The sequence below is a fragment of the Lissotriton vulgaris genome, chromosome 4_1 (genome assembly GCF_964263255.1).
Source record: "Lissotriton vulgaris chromosome 4_1, aLisVul1.2, whole genome shotgun sequence".
NCBI classification, from domain to species: Eukaryota; Metazoa; Chordata; class Amphibia; order Caudata; family Salamandridae; genus Lissotriton; species Lissotriton vulgaris.
In genome coordinates this window covers 1,893,917,694-1,893,939,828 of record NC_141691.1, presented here as the reverse complement: position 1 = coordinate 1,893,939,828, position 22,135 = coordinate 1,893,917,694, and the positions used below count along the sequence as shown (strand labels likewise).

Here is a 22,135-nt window from a genome sequence, read left to right as displayed (position 1 = left end):
TCCTTACCAAGAAAACAAGGGTGTTTTGCCCCTTTTCCCGTACCCGTTCACTCACAATGGCACATGTGCCGCATGGTTTAAAATGCTCAATTCCCTAGTTTCTACTGCTGCTATTTATGAAGGTAACTGGGTTTGGGGTGACCTGAACTTAGTCCTGCTTGAGGTATGCTACCCTGACAAGGAGGGACTCCCCGTTGACACTGGAACTGATCTAGAAAACGAAGTATATGGGTTAGGAAATTACACAGTCACTTTCATGATTTTATCTGTCGAATCTGAAGCTGCTCCTGTTCTACCTGCTATGGCAGTATTACCCGTTACTGGTGAACTATGTGTTCGCAAAAATGGTTCTGTACATGTAGGTCATAGTAAATGCACCACTGTAGTCGAATTTACTGATCATGGTAGATCCACGTTTAGGGCTTTACGTCATTCCTATTTTATTTGTGGTCATACCGCATATGTCCGCTTGCCTCTAGACTGGGACGGTACCTGTTATATAGCATTCCTTCTGCCACCTGTTTTTCTAGCCCCTCCCGACTATCATAGAAACACCAATCTGATTAAGCATCGATATCAACGAGATCTCCCGCTTGTCAATTATAAAGAAACTACATGGGAACAATACACAGATTTCAATAAAGGTTTCTTCCCCTACCTAGGTACTGTTTCAAATAGTAAACTAATCCGTAGATTAACCAGAACCCTCGAAGCAGTGGTACTTGAGACCGCTTCAGCTCTAGGTAACTTAACGGAGGAGCAGTCCGCTATGCGGGTTGTTGTTCTTCAGAACCGCCTTGTTATTGACGTCATCTTGGCAGATAGGGGTGGAGCTTGTAAGGTCATCGGGTCAAGCTGCTGTATTTTCATCCCTAATAACGCGCCATCCGTGTATAAAGCTATTACACGTCTTCATAAGATTGCAAGTTTAATTCATCAGACTCCAGGCACCTGGACTTGGTCCGGTTGGTTCTGGACAACGTTGTCAGCCTGGGGGTGGAAGATCCTATCCCTCCTAGGTATTGGTTTTCTCGTAGTATTCAGTTGTTGCTTGTGTATCCAATGTGGACCGGCAATTTGCGGCCTGTGTGCCACTTCATGTGTTCCACGTTCAAGTTCCTATTCAAAGCGCATAAAGCAAGAAGAGCAATTGATGTTAAGTGAACAAGTCGATCAATTAATGAGAATCGATGTTTCATGAAGGGTCCGTGGGGAACAAGGAGGGAATGAGGAAATATAATTTTTGATCAAGTAGTGTTCCCCAGCGAGTACCCCACCGTGTCATGTACCAGCTTAAAGTGCATGTTATTTCCCTCCTGTGCCAGTTACGAAGACGCAAATACATTTGCGTCCATCTTTAACTTGTCCTCTTTCAGATCCGCCATGAACGGATTGAATATTCAGTTTCTATATATGCTGTGCCACCGTCTTTTTGTGGTACACTTTACACGTTTTTCAGCTCTGGCGAAGTAGGCCCAGAATATGCCATTGAGCCTTTTTTCGAGTTCTCTCCTGCTTTCTGACTCCGAGGGCCTCAGCCCAGGCTACCTCTGTGCCAGTGGCCCCCACCCTATTTCTTGCGCGGCTCCGGCGCATAGCCTAACCTCTGCCTGCCAAGATCGTCTTCAACCTTCGAATTATCTGCTCCACTCCTCGAAAACACATTCCTGTCTCGTAGCTCAAGTAAACATCCTCCCAGCTGCAGGAGCAGAGGGCCCGGTTCTTCTGTCTCCGTGCAAGTAATTCATAGACTCCGTTGCCATGGTAGGCCCATGCCCCCTCACCCTGCATGCCAACACGTAGACGCATACATGCAGACAGTATAGAGTAGTCTCCGTCCGAGAGACCTTTTCCCTTCCAGACACTACTGTTCCTTAAACATACGATACCAGATACGATTTGGGATTAGGTTGATCTGACATCCCAGACTTATGTCTACACTTATGTCTACACTTGTAGTGCTAAATGTCAAGTCCTTTCACCCTCTGGATATACGTCAGACACACGTCAATCTGCTGCGCGCGCATCTCTGCCTCATATTTCTGCTGACATTGCAAGATTCTTATGTATCCACCCATTTTGTGACCTCATGATCAATGACGTTTCTAGTGTACGCCTTCATGCACGCCTATTATACCGCCTCTTAAAATGACGTTTTGTGACGTTTCCATGTTTTATCTCTTCTTTTCCAGCTGTTACGCCTACTGTTACGCCTACTACATGCTTATACATTGTAATGCATTGACTATATATATGTGTTTCTGTAAACAATATGTTGTCTGTCTTCCCTTCCTGAACCCTGTGTGGTGAATGGAATGGTTATGCCACCTTGGCTCGAGCCAATAACCCAATTCCTTTTACAGGAATAAAACCCTTTTGAGTTTACCTCAATATCCCGGATTTTGCCTCTTATTTTTCTGAGTTATTCTTATTGATTATTGATAGCAAATTAAGTATAGGTAATCGATATTACCACAGGAGGCTGAGATCAGATCAGAGCCGGCGATGGTATTGAAGCCCCGTGGTGGTTGGCGTGCAGCCCGACATGGGGAGCTCAGGTAAGAGGCAGAGCATGGAGGCAGAACCTAGAGGCTGACAACTTCTCGGAGACCAGTGGTTCACAGGCACATCGTGTCAGCGAGAGGAGCCACACAGGACAGCACTACAGTCAGAGCACAGTGCACACATTCCCGCTATCCGAGCCTGCACTGTTGAAGAATTGAGTACCTGCAGGACCTAAACCAGACACGGCCAGGTCGGTCACTGTCTTCCTGCTGTCTGCTGGGACCACAAGCCCCAGCCCTCACAAACTCCGCAAGCTCACTGAACTCCATGAGTTTTCGAGCAACTCCGTGTAATTCTGCGGAGTGAAACTCTGTGAGCTACGCCCACCCCTAGTCTTGGTAGTTGTAGTTTCTAGAGATACAATTTCGAAAGACGGTATTAGCTGAAGAATAATATAGCGTTTGTATGAAAAGTGAACTACAACTACCCAGATGCTAAATGGTAATGTTATATGCAAACAGGGCTTTCCTACCCACTTTCACCTGAGCCTTTCATGCCATAAGGTAGATAGGGCAATAGCGTGTATCGTGGGCCCTAGCTCGCAAAAGGAAAAGGCTCCCCCAACTGCTATTCGAAATATAAAATACAGCAATAAGCAGGGTTTAATGGGTCCCTGAGGCCTCTGGGCCATGGTGCCACTTCACCTGCTGCACCAATGGAAGCTATGCCCCTGAGACAATGACACATCCTCTGGAGGAAAGCCCTTGCTTAACCTGCACGCTCTTCCATTTGAAACCTTTCTGCAGTAACACTTTAAAGTCATCATACATTCATAACATCCTCTGCTCGACTCATTAATAAGGGACAGATGTGCTGAAATAACCTCTGTCATGACACTCTACGATGATTAAATATGCCATATTGCTACAATATCAAAGTATTCATAATTGGGTTAATGGGCTTGAGAACCATTTTAGGCAATTAACATAATTCTCCTACAAGGATTTTCTGTGTAACTGCATATCTTTATTCAAATGCTCAAACATCTTAACCAAGAAAAATAAATGTTCTTTCAAAATATAGGATTAGAAACAGAAAATAAAAAGTTCTTTAAATGTAAGTAATAGACAATTAACATTTACCGTTGCAGGTCAAGAAATATATTGAATATGCGAAATACCTTTTTGGAAATGCAGTGAATCTCAGTTATCACTCCTCGTCCATCACCCAAAATACAATTCTTAAATTAGTGCCCATTTTGTTCGCTTTATTTTTATGCATCATAATCGGGTGAAATGTTTGCATAAAGGAGTGCCTGACTGAATACAAATGCTGGACATTTATATGGCTAGTGCTCTTTCAGAGAATTGGAGGAATGGTGAGAATGCTGATGATTTTTAGGAGATGGAAGCATGTTTGATCTGATTTATTTATTTGTAGAATTATAGATCAGAGTCTCTGATACGTTCTTTGCTCCCTACGATGGGTGGGAGAAGAATCCCAGAGAGGGGGGTCCAAGGGTTCATAGGGATGCATTATCCATTGGCATTATTTCTGTTTTATCCGGGTTGGGCTTCGAATACCTATTTGGTATGTTATGCTATGTGTATTTGTCTAGCGTACAAATCATCCCGGAGGGTATCCTGGCGCTGACGTTCAAACATTTATTTCAGCAATGCAACTCTTTATGGACTCGTTTTGGGATTCGGGGTTCTCAGTTTTGATGATGATGTGTCTTGTCTGTCTTCAGAATACTTGTAGCATGAGTAAACTGAGCGTGCGGATGAGACCAGCGAATGGGCTGAAACAAATGTTGCATACGGGGCTGATTGGAAAAATGCTTACTGATCCACAAGAAGTCATTGGAAGGGAGGGCGGGGGGAGCAGACCAGACACAAAACCCTTTTGTTGTGTGAAAAAGGCTGCCTCATTGAAACAGGTTCACATTACAATGAACATCCTTGGGAGATGCTTTACAGAACTTAAAACCTCACTAATAGATCCGATTACCTGACCCCTGACCCCGCCCCTACAATCCCCAGTACATACCCCCTCCCTGACATTACCATATAAACAACATTACAATGCATTGAAATAACATTATACATTTTAATTAACCAACCTCCTATGCCTGCCTCTCTAAAACAGTAACTCACCAAACTTCTATAACTGAACTTAAAATAACTGCATTCCCTTTCCATGTCCATGAACCCGACTTCAACAGTAACCAAAAAACTTCAGCTAACCCTGGCAAACTTTCAAAAACCACAACCACCCAGAAAATGAGAGGAGAGACTCTGACCTATTTTCTGCCCCCCCCTCATCCTTTGCCTAAACTATTTACTTGGTCCTAAACCTGAATGTTTCTGCATGTTCAACAATCGGGCAAACACCTCCCTGATTTCTAAAAGGTATAAGTCCATGCCCATCCTAGAAAGATGTACGCCATCGTCCCTGAAAAATTCCACTGTCTCAAAACGTATCTCCGAGAGACTTATCTTCCAAAACCCAAGCTCCTAAAAAAACGTGTAATTTCTGTTTTCACTTTTCGCCTTGTTTTAGCAACAGCACCCGGATTAACAGCTCCCCACCAGACCCTGTGGGAAACAAACTCAGTCCACAGGACAAAGCAACATGCCCACTGCTCTTTAATTAAGGCCAAATCCTTCTTTATCATCCTCATCAGCACCACGCCCTACTTGTTGCACAAATTGTTCTCTCCAAGGTGTAACGCCAAAATGTCCGGGCACCTGCCGCCCACCAACTACTTGTTTAGACAGGGAATAAGCTCCTTCCAGCACATTCCATTTACCCCTCCATATAACCTTAAAGAGATGCTCATTAAAACCAAGGTTGACACCAAAATAACTCTGACGCCCTTTAACCTGCGCCTACTTTACGAAGGAGTGCCCCACGACCCAAATGGTCAATTCTTCCGCCTGGGGGTCGGCACAAAACCTGAAATGAGAAAAATCAACATGAATCGTCAGACATTCAAAATTTTCGCACGCGCCTCCCCATCACTACTTCCGGATAGTGCTTAAAGCAATCGGAAGACCAGCGGCCCAGGTGCATAATGTCCTACTGTGCCAATCCCATGTTGCTCCCCTCTGTTGCTGCCCCAATTCGAAAAAATGGTGTTCCAAAAACTGATCCATCCACCCCAATAAAGCGTAAAGCCTTTCGCAGCACGATGCACCGCTGATAATCTGTTACTCTGCTCCCATTTGCGTGTTTGAAAACTGCCCTCCTGATCTTCCCGCTAGGCAGACTAATTGATATGTCGACTGGAGCGGGCACATAGCACAGAGGTCCATTGCTTGCAATCTGATGCATTTTCCCATCCCCTTATGAACCGTTTTGGACCGACTCAACCAAATCTGTAGCCCTTTCTCTTGGGGCATGACATCTTGCCGCAATACCCTCCCTCCCCTCCTGTTACCCAGTAGTTATGAAACTCTAAAAGCCCCGAAAAATATCCACACCATCAGTCAAGAACAGGCATGACTCTATGTCGTCCCTGCATACCTCTGGCAGTATTTCAACTACTCAACGTAACATCTGCCATGACACGGCTTTCTGAGATTCTGCCCCACACCCTTCTCCCTGGCCCATCCTTCTAATATTCTGCTTCCCAGCTCCCCTGCCGCCTGAGGGTAGCCCTAAAGCAGCTTGCCCATGAAGGCGATACCCGCCAGCTTCCCAGCAATTGTGACCCTAGACAAACCTCTGTCAATGAGGTCCATTATGAACTGAATGACATCCTCTGACCGCTGCCAGAACTTGGAGCGCCGCTGGGCACCAGACTTCAGAAACTTCTTCAATGCTAAACTGTAGGATGCCCAGGTGGATTTTGACAAATAACCTACCACCAATTGTAGCATCCTATGTTGCCTACATACCACAAATGGGGCAGCATTGGTGTCGGAGTCCTGTCGGCATCCTTGGCCAGCACACAGAATCTCCCCCACTGTGAACAAGACAAAATGTTAGCTATGGCATTGTCCATACCAGGCACATGCAAAGCCCTGAAAGCAATATCACGTCTCAGACAGCCCAACACAAACACTCTCAACAGCTTCAAAACCTGCTCGTCCTTGCTGACTGTCGATTTACAATTTCTACTTCTGCCATGTTGTCTACCCTAAAGAGAACTTTCTTGTGAGCTAATTCCTCCCCCAAAGTGTGATGGCTACCACAAGGGAAAAAAATTCTAAGAAGGCTATGCTTCTGCCACTTTCCTTCCAAAGTGTTGGCCATTGCTCTGCACACTACCCCCCCTTGCCAAAACAAGCCAAAGCCCTTGCTGCGTGCCGCATCTGTAAATATTTGCACGTCCCATGTCATGTCCTCCTCACTTGCCAGCGGAACACCATTGAACGACTGTAGAAAGACAGTCCACAACCTCAAATCTTCTTTCACCCCGTCAAAAAGGCACATGTGGTGATGAGGTAGGTGTTGCCCTGATAGCGCATGCCCTAACCTACTACAGAAAGTCCTTCCTGCCCTCACTACTCTGCCCGCAAAGTTGAGATGTCCCAACAGTACTGTATGTCTTTCACCTTTGCTTTGTCTTTAGATAACATATCCTGAGGGTAGCCCTAAAGCAGCTTGCCCATGAAGGCGATACCCGCCAGCTTCCCAGCAATTGTGACCCTAGACAAACCTCTGTCAATGAGGTCCATTATGAACTGAATGACATCCTCTGACCGCTGCCAGAACTTGTAGCGCCAATTCCAACATTTTAACTTTCTTGTCATCTGGCAAGCGCACCCGCATTGCCTTTCAATCAATTTCAATACCTAAAAAATACAGAGCTATACGGGGGCCATTGTTTTTTCCTCCATCAGCTCATGGAATTCCGTGGAGCCCGGAAAACCAACAAAGAGGAAATCGTCCAAATAGCGTGTTACTAGTTGGGGACCTGTGTGCTTTGTACAGATCCACTGTGGAAAAGTGCTGACACACTCGAACAATACGCATGAAATAGAGCATTACATTGGCAGAGCTTTGTTGACGTACCATTTTCCTTCAAAATGGATACCCAGTAGATCCCAATCATCTTGATGGACAGGAAACAACTGAAAAGCCGAATTAATGTCACATTTTGCCATTGGTGCAGTTGCGCCCGCCGTCACTACAAGCAACATGGCCAAGTCAACTGATGAATATGATATGATGCTGCCTCATCATCAATAAAGTCATTGATTGAATTCCCTTCCGGCCATGAAAAGTTTTGTATCAGTCTGTATTGCCTCATTTCCTTCTTTGGCACCACTCCTATTGGATACAATCAAGTTCTCCGTGGGGCATTTGTAAAAATGCCCTACCATTCTCCTCTCTTTTACCTTGTTACTCAATTTTTGCCTAACTACTTATTTGTGTTTTGCAGCTGATTTTTAATTGTTCACCCATCATTTAAGCCTTGGACTACTGTAATCCAGTTGAAACCCCCATCTGAATACCTCCCTCAACACCTGTGCTGCTCTCTTATCTTTATATACCGGTAACTCCGATTCTACTCTCTCTCGTCTAACCGGAGTATGAGCCTTTGGGCCCAGGCCATTGGGGTCCCTTACCCCCCTATTGCCTGAAAACTGCTGCTGATGCCCCCCTGTGTTACCCCCTGACTGGTGCCATTGAAGACCTCCCTGTTGGTACCCACCTCCAAAGCAGTTGACCAGTGCATGTCAGCCTCCGCATTTTGAGCACTCGTAGCGAAACTTGTAGAACTCCCTAGTGCACAAGCCCTTATTAAAGTCCCAGCACGCCCCCCCTGCTCCAGCTTGATTCTTCCCCGGGCTCCCCACGCCTCCTCAGGTGAGTCCCCTCTGAAGGGCCGGTCGACAATATGCAACCCACTGGCTGTAAATATCGTCTTCCCTCTTTAGCTGCCCCCACCGTGTGTTGCCACAGATCTGTTTCCAACTCCCTCCATTTCGCCTCAGGGTCCCAAGCCATAGTGCTTTAAACTCCTCATCATATTGTGCCTATGCATATCACCCTCCTGTGAATTGTGCCTTTCTAATGACGTCCATGTACTTAAATAATGCTATACACTGCTCCGGGTATCTTTCGCAATATATGCTTGCGCAAATCAAAAACGCTGCTGTCCAATTTTCTATTGTCAATGGGACTTTCGGTTGCTTGGCCAACTCATATTCCTCCTCTTTAGATCCCTCCTTGGATCTCACCTCTCTATGCAAGAGTTTGAGCATTTCAACATATTACCCTTTCCATATGCACTCTTTTGTCATCAGCATTAAATGGGCCCCTAGAGGTTTCATCAGTCCCATACAGGAGAGTTACTTAATTTTCAGCTCCTTACTTTCTGGGTCGTCTTTCTTGTCCCCTTATTTTTCCCCATCCTCATTCAACGTCTCTGTGTTGGTTCCGCTCTCAATTTTAGTTCCTTTTGCATCTCCCTCTGCTTTAGTCCCTACCCCGATGTCTACAACATATTTCCCTTTCCTCAAGCGTCCCCACTCTTCCCCCAGCCCTCCTGCCCCCCTATCCCTACTGACACCATTACAGGCTTGGCTCGTGCTTTTTCAGCCTTACCTGGCTCCTAGGAGGTTGCTCCTACAGTTGCAGTCCACCTCGCCAGTGGCCACTTATTTTCTGGTGTCCTCAGAGCTCCTGCAGCGGGGCGTGACACATTCCTCGACTTCTCTGCTGGTGCCTGTAACATACTATTCAACACATTAGGTTGCCTCCTTCCTGCTCCCCCTCAACCCACAATTCACCTTCAAGACTCTCTGCGCCGTAATCTAATTCCTCATGCCCCACCACTTGGGGCGAATCCTGAATTAACTTTGATCTAAGGGCCCTACCTGACCCTGTAAACCCTGCCTGTGGTGGAGCCGACTGTACACACCAGTACTGCACAGGCACCTTTGCCCATTTAACATCACTCCTTGATGTCCCAGCGGTCCACAAGGACCCACTGGGCACTGGCGCCAGCGAGGTCCTTCTGGGCCTTTTTCTGCAGGCTGCGACGAGCTCCCCTGCCATTAACGGGCGCGCTGTCCTGGGCTCCACCCTTGCCTCTCCCCGTGCCAACGGGCTGCCCCCAGCCCTGCCGAGTCCGCCTTGCTGCGCCACTCCTTGCCCTGCAATGAAAATGTCGAGTCTGCTGTGCTGGTTCCCTGCTAACCTGTAGCCTAGCCTACCTTCTTCTTTTTAGCTTGCCAATACCCTGCCCCTGCCGAATCCCCTATCTCCTCGCACTCCACAACCCCGCTCCACTCCAACATAGCTGTGACAAAAGCTGGCTGACACTGAACCTACCCCCTTCTGGGGCCACATCACTCCTAAGCTTTCGAGTACCTGAACCCCCAGCAATCCCCCTACCCTGCCCTAGGCCCACTCCCCCAGAGAACCCCGCGATATTCTGCTGCCTCTCGCCTTGTGGCATAGCACCCCCACACTGCTTCACCTTGTCCAGACTCCAGACGCCTCCCCAGGGCTACATTACCCTTCCAAGGACCCTGCCGCTCACACGTCCCTGGGGCCGTGCTCCGTGTGTAAGAGCAGCCCATCCTCTTACTGCCACAATCCTACACCACTTTGGCAAAGAACACGCTGCAACAGCAGCGGCCACATACACCGACACCTGTCACGTCCGGTACGCCGTATCCGCGGACTCGAAGATCACTAGGTCCATGCGCCCGACATGACTCAAGAACCGTAACGCTTCGAGGTCCCTGTAATCTGCCATGACAATAGGTAATCAAAACACCGCAAACTACCACTAATTAAGCAAATCTAACTCTTAATTTAGCGAATCCTGACAAAAAGTCTTAACCTAAACCCTAAGCGCTCTCGGCCATCAGGTCACCAAACCTAAAATGGTGGCTGGGAGAGGGAGCCCAATGCCCTTATAGACTATCATTGGGCTACAAACATGTTGCCCAACATTCCCCAAAATGGCGTTACCGTGGCCTGCCCCACCCCTTCCAATCCACCTGGGGGGAGACCTCCGTCCGGTCGGCTGCCCCACCAATCCCCTCTTGCAGAATGTTTCAGGACAGTGTTGCAGCTTGCCAGAGCCATGCACAGAGATAGAATTGTTGAACTGGGATACATTGCTAACATTAATTAGGTCTTGTCTGAGCCAGCGCTTGCGTTGATATGCGAGACATTTAGTAAGGGGTTTTTCAAAGTTCCACCAGAGGTTTTTGCTGGCCTCAAGCTTGCGGTCACGCTCGTGTGTACGTGCTCAGCCGCCATGTGGGTTTGTGTCATGGCTCGTTAAGCCTTGCGTGCCTCTCTCCACCTTGCTTGCCCATCAATTCCTTTCCCCACCACAGATCGCATCACCATTCGCGTGTTTTTTTTTTTACTTTCGATTTAGCGAGTGTGCGCTCACAACCCCCGGGTTTGTCTTATTCTGCCGTGCAGCCACGTTACTTTTCCGGCTAATGCTTGGTATTGATTGCAGCCTCTCCCGGTTTGCTTCCCCCACTTTCCTCCCCATGTTTTTGGTTCTTCCCCCCTTTACCTGCATATTCCCGCCGGGCCTCACCAAGCATCTCTGCTCTTCCCTATTGCTACCTCTCCGTGATGCCCGACTGTTCCCCTGAATCCGTCTGCCCTTCCTGTTTATTTCTTGCCTGCTACTCCTTGCTCACTGGTCCACGCCTGCCCTCCCGTGTGCCAGGATCTTCCTTCCTTGGCCCTGGGTGTTCTCCTTGTTCTCCCTTTCAGTGCCTGCTCCACCTCGTATTTCCTTGCTGTCCAAGCCCCAGCCCTCGCTGCTTCAATTCCCACCCCCTCCCCCACCACAGATCGCGTCACCATGAGCGTGTTTTTTTTTACTTTCGGTTTAGCGCACGTGCGCACACAACTCCTGGGCTTGTCTTATTCAGCAGCGCGGCCGTGTATCTTACGGCTAATGCTTGTTATTCATTGCAGCCTCTGGTTCCTTTCTCTTCTGCACAGTTTCTGACTGACCCGGTTCGCTTCCCCCACACTTTCCTCCCGATGTTTTCGGTTCTTCCCCCCTTTACCTGCATATTCCAGCTGATCCTCACCTAGCATCTCCGCTCTTCTCTATTGCCACCTCTCCGTGATGCCCGACTGTTCCCCCGGCACCATCTGCTCTCCCTGTTTCTTTCTTGCCTGCTACTCCTTACTCTCTCGTCTACGCCTGCTCTCCCGTGTGCCTGGATCTTCCTTCCTTGGCCCTGGGTGTTCTCCGTGTTCTCCCTTTCAGTGCCTGGTCCATCTTGTACTTCCTTGCTGTCCAATCCCCAGCCCTCGCTATCTCTATCATTATACTCTCCCTGTATTTTCCTGCTCCCCCATGCTTTTTCCCAGGTCCATACTTAAGTGCTTTCATAAACTGAACTCACTTTGTAGTGCCTAATCCTGCGTTTTCTTCCTGCATCTGTTTGCCCTCTCATAGTATGTCTTGTCCTTACATAACGTCAATGTCCTTACTCGTTATATCCTGTCCACTTTTAGTACCCAATTCCTTTCCTCCTGTCATAACCTCTCTCTGCCCTGGCTTCCTTACCTTCACCCTGCTTTCCTTGTCCCTGCTTATATGTCCTGTTTCTGTTCTTTCTCCATCGCTCCATCTCCCAGCTAGTGTGTTATGTCCCAAATTGTTTGCCCTGTCGCTGCCTGCTTTGCCTGTTCCAGCTTTCTGACTCCTGCTTGCTTTCCCTGCTCGAATGTCCTATCTCAGAATCCATGCCCTGCTATCTTTCTGTAACCGTCTGCCCCTGCTTGCTTCTCCGGTCGCTGCTTGCTTTCTCTACTTGCCTGCCCTTTCTCAGATTCCTGGCCCTGCCATTGCGTGTGCTATCTTCCCCTATCCTTGCGTTCACGCTCTGTCCCAGACTCCTTGCCCTGTCTCTGCCTGCTTTCTCTGATCTCCTTCTGTTCTTGCTTGCTTCTACCCGCAAATGCTTTATTTTCCTGCATGCTTGCGCTGCCCCAGATATTTTTGTCCTGTCCCTGCGATTTTGCTGTGAGTCTATCCTATCCATAGTTTCATTGCCCCCGCTTTGCTTGCCCTGTCCAGGATTCATTGGCCTGTCCCTGCTTGCTTTCTCTGGCTCTCCTCTGCCCATGCTTTCTTTCTCTAAACCCCCTGCCCGCTTGTCCTGTTGCTGCCTCCGTACCTCTAATTGCCTGCCCTATCCAAGAATCTCTGTTCTGTCCCTGCTTGCTTTTTCTGACACTTCTCCATCCCTGCTTGCTTCCATTGCCACTGCTTGCTTGCCCTAAATGTTGTGCTCTGTTCTTGTTTGCTTCCTCTTACCCCACTCTGTTGTTGCTTAATTTCTGTGAGCCTCCTCTGCCCCTCTTTACTTTCGCTAACTCCCTCTAACCCTCCTTCTTTCTCTTGTCCCTGCTTGCTTGTCTCGGATTCCTTGCCCCCTCCTTGCTTGCTTTCTCTCACCTCTGTCCCTTCCTGACTTCTTTGACGATCCTCAGTCCCTGCTTACTTTACAAACATATATATATATATATATATATATATATATATATATATTCACAGAAAAAACCATAGGTTATAGACCATATATAGTTAGGAATTTGCATTTACAAAACCTTGAAAATTCACTGAAAAAACCATAGGTTATAGACCATTTATAGTTAGGGATTAGCATTTAAAAAACCTTATTTTATTTGCACAAAACCATTGAAATTCCATATATAGTTAGTTGCACTAACTATATATCGCGGACCCGCAATCCACTGCTAATGATGTCACATATTACATCATTCATGACATGGTCAGTGACATCACTGATGACATCACTGATGACATCTCAAATGACATCACTGATGACATCACTGATGACAACACCCAGTGACTGTATGTTTCTGTAAAGTTAAAATATGTCTTACATATTGAAGAATGAGTGGATGTATAAGTGTCTGGATGAAGGATTTAGTAGGTGCATGACTGACTGTATGAGAGAATGATTAAATGTGTCTCACTGAGTGCATGGGTTAGTGATTAAAGTGTCTTAATTTGGCAATCATTATTTATGTTCTTCTGTAAACTGCTGCATGTTTAAATCAGTAGCTATATCAGTAACTATATGGGTTATTGAATGGTTGCCCAAGTATTTGTATGGGAGACTGAGTATGTGTGTGGGTGGCTGGGAGGTGTATAACTCTGTGCATAGATGTGTGAGCAGTTGATTCCCTAGGTGTATGGGTTCAAAAGTGCATGTAGAAACAGCTGTATGGACAGTTGACTGTGTGCATGAGTATATTGGTGAGTGAATGGATATCTCAGTTCTACATGTCAAAGTAAGTACATATGTAAAACACACTCCATGTGAGAGTTGACATATATAAATAACTGAACATAAGAGCCAGTGAATGTGAGAGTGGCTGTATGAATCATTGTGAACTTGTATCAAGGATTGTATAAGAGAGTAAATATGTGTTAGTATATGTTTGAATAAGTAAGGTGTGTATAACTGTATAGTTGAGGAAATGGAGGTGTGATTGATTCTTTGCATGACTGACTAGGTGTGTGGGTAACTCCATGGATGTGTGACAGTCTGTGAGTGCCTGTTTACACTGACTGTATCTAAGGTTATATTAGAGTCTGAAGATGTATTATCACATAAATGATATCATCAGTGATGTAATCAGTAATGTCAAATGAGATGTCAGTGATGTCATCAGTGATGTCATTTGAGATGTCATCAGTGATGTCATCAGTGATGTCATTTGAGATGTCATCAGTGATGTCATCAGTGATGTCACTGACCATGTCATGAATGATGTAATATGTGACATCATTAGCAGTGGATTGCGGGTCCGCGATATATAGTTAGTGCAACTAACTATATATGGAATTTCAATGGTTTTGTGCAAATAAAATAAGGTTTTTTAAATGCTAATCCCTAACTATATATGGTCTATAACCTATGGTTTTTTCAGTGAATTTTCAAGGTTTTGTAAATGCAAATTCCTAACTATATATGGTCTATAACCTATGGTTTTTTCTGTGAATTTCATTGGTTTTTTAAAAGCTAATATCTATAGCTGTAAAATATATTCTTTATTAAGTGACGTATCACGTAGCCCGTGAGACGCCTAATGATGCATCGCATAACCGTGACGTATCGTCTCTGCAGCGCAAACCAAACCCAAAACGTAAGCGCGCCAGAACACGCTTAAAGATATATATATATTTTTTTAACCTTAATTAGACAAAATCCACACGTGCACATATCACAAACGTTCAAAAAACACAATATGTCGGACTCCCGTTACGCTGCCGGTTAGCTGCCCGGTTAACGTACCAGGAAGCACCTTTACCGCGAAAAATCGCAATTTTTTTTTCACCCCCCAGGGAACTTTAATAGCCCCCTCATCAATCCTAGGGGTTCAGGTGGGGTTTGCCTTACCCCTTTCATTCATTTACACCTTTTTTTTTTTCCACCTCTTGTCTCTCGATCCCACAGAGAGACAAGATGGCGGCCGCTCCAGACTGTTTACAATGATAACAGCCAATCAGCTTCTCCTCAGACTATCGTTACACTGCCGGTTAGCTTCCCGGTTAGCTGCCCGGTTAGCTGCCCGGTTCGCGTACCAAGACGCGTCTCTACGGCGAAAAAAATCGGAATTTTTTTTTTTTTTTTTTTGGGCCCAGCGTGGCTCTATAATATCCCCTCATCAATCCTAGGGGGTCAGAAGGGGTCTACCTTGCCCTCTTTCCTTCATTTCCCCCTTTGTTTTGGCCTCCTCTTGTCTCTCGATCCTACCGAGAGACAAGATGGCGGCCGCTCCGGACTGTTTACAATGTTGACAGCCAATCAGCTACTCGTCAGACTCCCGTTACACTGCCGGTTAGCTTCCCGGTTAGCTGCCCGGTTAGCTGCCCGGTTCGCGTACCAAGACGCGTCTCTACGGCGAAAAAATCTGAATTTTTTTTTTTTTTTTTTTTTTGGGCCCAGCGTGGCTCTATAATATCCCCTCATCAATCCTAGGGGGTCAGAAGGGGTCTACCTTGCCCCCTTTCCTTCATTTCCCCCTTTGTTTTGGCCTCCTCTTGTCTCTCGATCCTACCGAGAGACAAGATGGCGGCCGCACTGGACTGTTTAGAATGTTGACAGACACCGGAGAGCCAATCAGCTTCGCTTCGCAAAGTTCCGATACGCGAAAAGTACGCGAACCGGAGCGCTGCCCGGAGCGCTGTTACAGATATATATCTTGTTTTAAACGTTAATTTCTCAAAATTCACTGAAGCACATATATTGAGACCTAGCAAAGACACATCGGGCTAACAGTCCCTACAATTTTGCCAAGTTTCGTGGAAATCCATTCAGCCGTTCGGGCTAAAAGTGAGTCCAACCGCCCTATGGAAATTAACATGGGAAAAACGCGTTTTGGGACCCCCCTTTTTTCTCGGCCTCCCCTTGATGAAACCCCCCCAAATTTTTAGGGGCTGCTCAGAAACAAAATGTGCCATTTTCCTGAAAATCTCAGCCAATTCCGTCCACAAACGCCAAAGTTATTAGACATAGAATTTTCAGAAATCCCATAGGGAAAAAATCCTAACTATATATACCTACTGGCTATCGCCAGTAGGTAATATATATATATATATAGATAGATATATATACATATTTTTTTTGTAGTTTGTTTTAAAATGTAGATGTATATAACCAAGTATGAAAAAAGAATAGTAACTTATATGTTACTTAGTGCTTTTTTTATTCTTTTTTATTTTTTCCGGGACTATGTCTTTAGTTTTCTTTTTATTTATTTCTTTATTACATCGGACCAGAAAAAAAAAATTTCAATGCAATAGGTCTCGCAATTGCGAGATTTTGACCTATTGGCATGGTAAATTACAATCCCATTTATATGTTTAATAAACAACACAAATAAAAGGCATTGACATTTACAATACCAATACGTCAAAGTTTCTAAAATGTGAAAGCTATTGCATTGCAAATGTTTTTTCCAATTTATTTTTTAAGCAATAAGCGTGGTAGCCACAATTGCTTAAAAAAGAAAAAAATAGAAAAAGAATTGCAATGCAATATCTCTTCCATTACTTAAAGTTTGAGGTATTGGCGGTCCATTATTATTAGCAATGCCAATAGCTCAAACTTTCAGTCGAAGACAGATTGCATTGCATTGTTTAGCCATGCAACAGTTGATGTTATTGCACCAAGGATATTGCGCTGCATACCTAAATACTTAAAAGGTCCCAAAAGCGAGACCTATTGGCTATGCCAATGCTTGTTATACTTTGTGATGGCACAGGTTCGAAGCCTGTGGCTAGTGACAGGTAATGGGTGGCTTTCAGCGCAGTGCAGATTTTTACAGTAAAGCAGAAGTGAAGCGACAATTCAGAAGTTGTTCCATACTGGCTAGTGTCAGCAATATATTAGGCACAGTCACCTATGGGGCTAATGCACGAACGCCGCAGACAGACATCAGTTGGGGCTACGGTGGATAGCGCATTCTCCATCCACCAAGCAATGCTGTTGAGTTGTACACTGCGTGAATACGGTACTTTGTGCAAATTAGACACAAGCTGCACCGAGGCCTTCATACCGGTTCCGCGGGGCAGTCAGTTGAATCGAATGCCAGGACGCAACACAATGCAACAGTTAAAGTCTCATAACTGCTGGCAAAAAGTCATTAATCAAACGAGAGGTTTCAGCGCGTCAGCGCGTGAAACGGCAACCACACGATGTGTTCCAGTGTCCTCAGGCAGAGCGGGCTAGAAGAGAATATAGGGGCATAATATCAAGAGGGTTTATCTCCGCTTTTTTGGCTTTAAAAGCCAAGAAAGCGGAGATAAAATTATCTCCCTATTACCAAGCTGTCGCTAACACCAGTTAGCGACAGCTAGTAGGAGATAGCGACCATCTTGGGCCCCACTTTGCATGTCAGTGATATTTATCACTAATGAGATGCAAAGTGGGCGTGCCAAGATGTTAGAGACTGAAAACAGTCGCTAACATCGCTATCTCCAATTACCAACTTTTGGAGATATTCGCGCTAAGCGGGAATATCTCCAAAAGCTAACACCTGCCCTGAGCAGTTCTTAGCCATGTTATCCAATGGGAGGTGGATAACATGGCTAAGAGCATTTGCTCAATAATGCATGAATATCGCTGACTTTTCAGCGATATTCATGCATTTCGGCCGTTTTTTATCGCATTTGCGATAAACCTTGTTAATAGCAAGGTTTATCTGCGATAAAAATCGCCGATGTGCGGCGATAATTTTTGTCTCTAAACAAGTTAGAGACAAAAATTATCGCTAGTTGTTGGTAATATGCCCCATAATTTTCAATTGTTATCCCTTCTGTACTCGCAGTGGAGACTGCGACTTTGCTGCGTGATCTGATCCCGCCATCTTGAATAGGTTCACGTACTGCAATGAGGGTGGACAGTTCACTCCAATAATTAATCTGTTATCCCTTAGCAAATACGAAAACAAACTGTTGAATCGCACGTTTCTGATTAAAAAGCTTGAGATAATTAACAGATACGTACACATTCTTATTCACGAGCCTAGATTTCACATTGTGCCAACTCCTTGTAGAACATATATGAATATATAAAAGGGGAAGCATTTATTTGTCATTTTAGAGTATAACATCACATGCCAACGTGGGAGTTAATTCAGATGGAGGCTCCCTTCAACCTTCTCAAGGACCCTACAAACATGGAAATATAAATTTGATTAGTATCCACGAGCACGTGTGAGATTAACGTCGTTCTTTCTGGCTCTCGGTCCGTGGTTTTGAAGAATCAGTTCTGTTTAAAAGTATGTCCCAGAAGCTAATTTGATTGAAAAATGAAAGGACAATAGAAAGTTCCTGCATGTTTATCATATGCAACGTTTAATATGTTAACGGAATTTAGAATGCTAAAACACACAGGACGTTTAATGCATGTTATCAAACTTAGGGTTTGCTTTAAATAAAAAAAACTCCTCCCAGTATCTAAACGTCTCCCACTTCTGCTTCGCCCCTTCCAAACCAGAGCACACAGGCCTTGTTTACACAAACAATTACAACATTAGGTTGTCTAACTTTTTTAAGCGCGCAAATCGCGCCACTATTTTCAACGGAAGCTAAAAATATAGTAAAAATGTGTAAATGTCACCTGCTCTTCACATATTGCAATCTCTTTGCACGCATATAATTTATGCAGAAATGTTACCTGTCATATCTGAAAGGAATAGGTTTTCAAATCTGGAGTTTGCTGCAACCTAAAATTTCTTGTTGCTAAAAAATGAGAATTGAATTTGTAGCTCTCTCGGGGCTTTAAGTGGGCCGGAGCCTGCTGATGCTCAGCACCGGAAGTTTTAAAAAGTAGGTGCTGAGACGGGTCCCTTTCTGGCTCTCCATTTTTGCCCTCATCCTCCGGGTGAGAAACAAAATCTTACCTCTGCAGCAGTGCCACCCTTCACTGCCTTTGATGTAAATTCAGAGACTCGTCTCATTATATCAGAACTGGAGCAGTTTCCATATTGTATGCAACAAAGTCATAGTTGTTGTTTATTTAGCATGTGCTACTAACAACCATGGACAAAGCCAATAGTTCTGGCTCCTTGTAGGTGTAATGTTATTTGCTGTATTAATTATATAAATGGATGCAGTGACAACAGCATCAAAATACCAGTCGGACGGCACGCTATATATACTAAGCACAGATTTTTAGCTTACTGTTTTTTAAGGCACGCCCTAAATTGCATCTACCACGCCCCATTGAGAGACCCCCCTATTTTTTTCATCTCACCTGATGCCCTGAGTTCTCTAGCACAGGTTCATTACACTCAGTTTTGTCTAATTCGTTTTTCCTATTTTCCATGTTCTTCAATGGTTGATAGCATATTATGTTGACCTGCTAGTTTGTTTTTTGTTGACTTTTCTACATGTCTATATAAGATTGTGTAAGCATCCAGTTGGTTATTCGTGTACTACAACAACAACATGAGAATGAGGCAGATGTTGTGTAATATAATCTTTCCGATGCCACTAATCCTTTTAGGACAGGGAATAGTGTTGTTCATTTGTGGCACCATCCCAATTTACCCTCGGGGGGAATTACATTGTTTGTGAAAGTAATTTTGGCCAATTCACAAATAAATTCACGGGTATGTATGTAAGTAGTATCTTCTGGAGTAACATAATATAGCATAACCCAACATAACGTGTATTTGTGAAGTTACATTCACCCAAGGTCATCTTGGCCTGAAAAACAGATGTTTATTTTTACCTAACTCAATGGTACTACTTTGTGTACTCTTATATGCTCTTGTGACTTGGCCTCAAAACCTCCAAAACAGGAAACAATTTGAATATTTATGGCATATTCTTATACCATTATTACAAACAGAAAAGACTGTGCTATTTTTGTACTTATACTAATAAGAAATTGAAGCTTTCAGGGTCAATTCACATAAGCGTTTTTGCATACTGGTAGTGTTACTCCTATAGGGTGTGCAGACAGAATATCGAGTTTTTTATATTGACTGGCAGAAATATCAAATCCTAAATATTGTGAGTGAGAAATATCGACAGCAAGAATATTGTGGTCAAGAATATCGACTTAAGGTAAGTAATATCGACTTAAAAAATATTGAAGTGTTTAATATCGTTTGCAAAAATATAGTTGTTAAAAATATAGATTTATTAAATTAATGTTATGTATTTTAGTATATGTTTTAAATGGATGTATGACGTTACAACGCATACATTTACAATGCACGCACTTACAACGCAGTTTTTACATCACAACATCCACTACAAAGCATTCCAGTACATCGCATGACAGTACAGGGCGTTTTAAAAAACTACCTTTACAACGCATTCCATTACATCGCATACTACCTTTACAACGCATACCATTACATTACATTAAAAGTAAGTATTGGATAGTGTAGGGGTAAAAAATACTATTCTGACTCCAGGGGGTGCAACAGTAGGGGAAGTATTGGATAATGTAGGGGTTAAAAATTACTATTCTAACCCCCATTGTATGCGTTGTAATGAATGAATGAATGAAATTATTTGTAGAGCGCACGATGGCCAAAACGGCTTCCTGGCGCTGGGAGCTCTAAAGAACCGAACAGACAGGGCCAGGAGGTTTAGCAGGGGTAGGCCAGGGCAAACAGAAAAGTTTTCAGCGCTTTACGGAAGTGTGAAAAGATAGGGATCGAACGCATAGAAAGAGGAAGGGAGTCCCAGAACCGGGGAGCAAGAACAGAAAAACGGGTTCCACCAGTGCGAGATTTGTGAAAGCGGGGAACAGTGAGAAGGGCAGAAGATGATGAACGGAGAGTGCGGGCAGGGGTGTGAAGGGAAATCAAAGAATTGATGAAAGCCGGTGCAGAGTGATCAAGGGCCCGATAAACAAGGCACCCTAGTTTAAACAGAGATCTCTGCAAAATGGGCAACCAGTGAAGGGATTTGAGGACGGGAGTGATGTGATGGGTTTTGGGCAAGTGAAAGATAAGACGGGCGGCCTGATTCTGGATAGCTTGTAAGCGGCGGGTTTCATAGGCAGGAATGCCAGCGAACAAGCTATTGCCATAATCAAGGCGGGAAGTGATAAGGGCAGAAATAATGATTTTGAGGGAGTCAAGAGAAAAGAAACGAGAAATTTTTCGGATCATACGAAGGGAAAGAAAACAGGAGGACACCACGGCACTGACCTGGCCATGCATGGACAGGTCCTGTCTGACCTTGATGCCCAAAGTTTTAACAGAGGGAACGGGGGTGGGAGGGGGGCCAAGAATGGGAGGCCAGAAAGCAGGGGACCAGGGACTGGATGAGCCGCCAATCAGGACAAGCTCAGTCTTATCTGGGTTGAGCTTGAGGTGGTTGGCGCTCATCCACCCAGAAATAAAGACCATGGTGGAGTGAAAAAAGGATAGAGAGTGAGAAGAAGAGGAAAGATCGAAGACGAGCTGGAGGTCGTCAGCGTAGTTATACACAGAGACCCCCAGCTCAAGAAGGGAAGAGATAAGAGGGTGAATATAGAGGTTGAAAAGAAGGGGAGAGAGAGAGGAACCTTGGGGGACCCCACAGGGCACCGGGAGGGGGGAAGCAGAAAAGCCGGGAAGGTGAACGGCTTGAGAACGACCTGTCAAGAAGGAGGTGATCCAGGAGAGGGCAGAACCTCGTATGCCCGCTGCGCTGACACGGTCCAAAAGAATGTTATGGTCGACCGTGTCAAACGCAGCGGACAAGTCGAGGAGGATCAAAGCTTGGGGGGAGTTGACGTCGGCCTTGGCCTTAAGCTCATCAAGGACGGCCAACACCACGGTTTCGGTCGAATGACCCGAACGGAAACCAGCTTGGTGAGAAGCCAGGAGCTGGTTCTGTTCAACATAAACAGAGAGACAGGAAGTAACATAAGATTCGAGAATTTTAGCAAGGTAAGGGAGAAGAGAGATAGGTCTAAAGTTAGAGGGAAGAGAAGAATCGAGACCAGGTTTTTTAAGAATGGGAGAAACAATAGCAGATTTGAATGAAGAAGGGACCAATCCAGTGGAGAGAGAGGCATTAAGAAAGGAGAGGGGGGTATCAGGACAGGAAGAAAAAAGGGTTTTAAGAATACGGGCAGGGGCACAGTCAGTGGGGGAGCCAGACTTGATTTTGGTGAGCAGAGCT

At 45.1% G+C, this 22,135-nt stretch overlaps 1 protein-coding gene across 1 annotated transcript in view; it reads left to right on the top strand.

Moving 5' to 3' along the window:
• The window catches only part of ADCY8 (adenylate cyclase 8), a 1,172,958-nt gene that overhangs the window by 233,033 nt on the left and 917,790 nt on the right, over nucleotides 1–22,135 (top strand). The window lies entirely within an intron of this gene.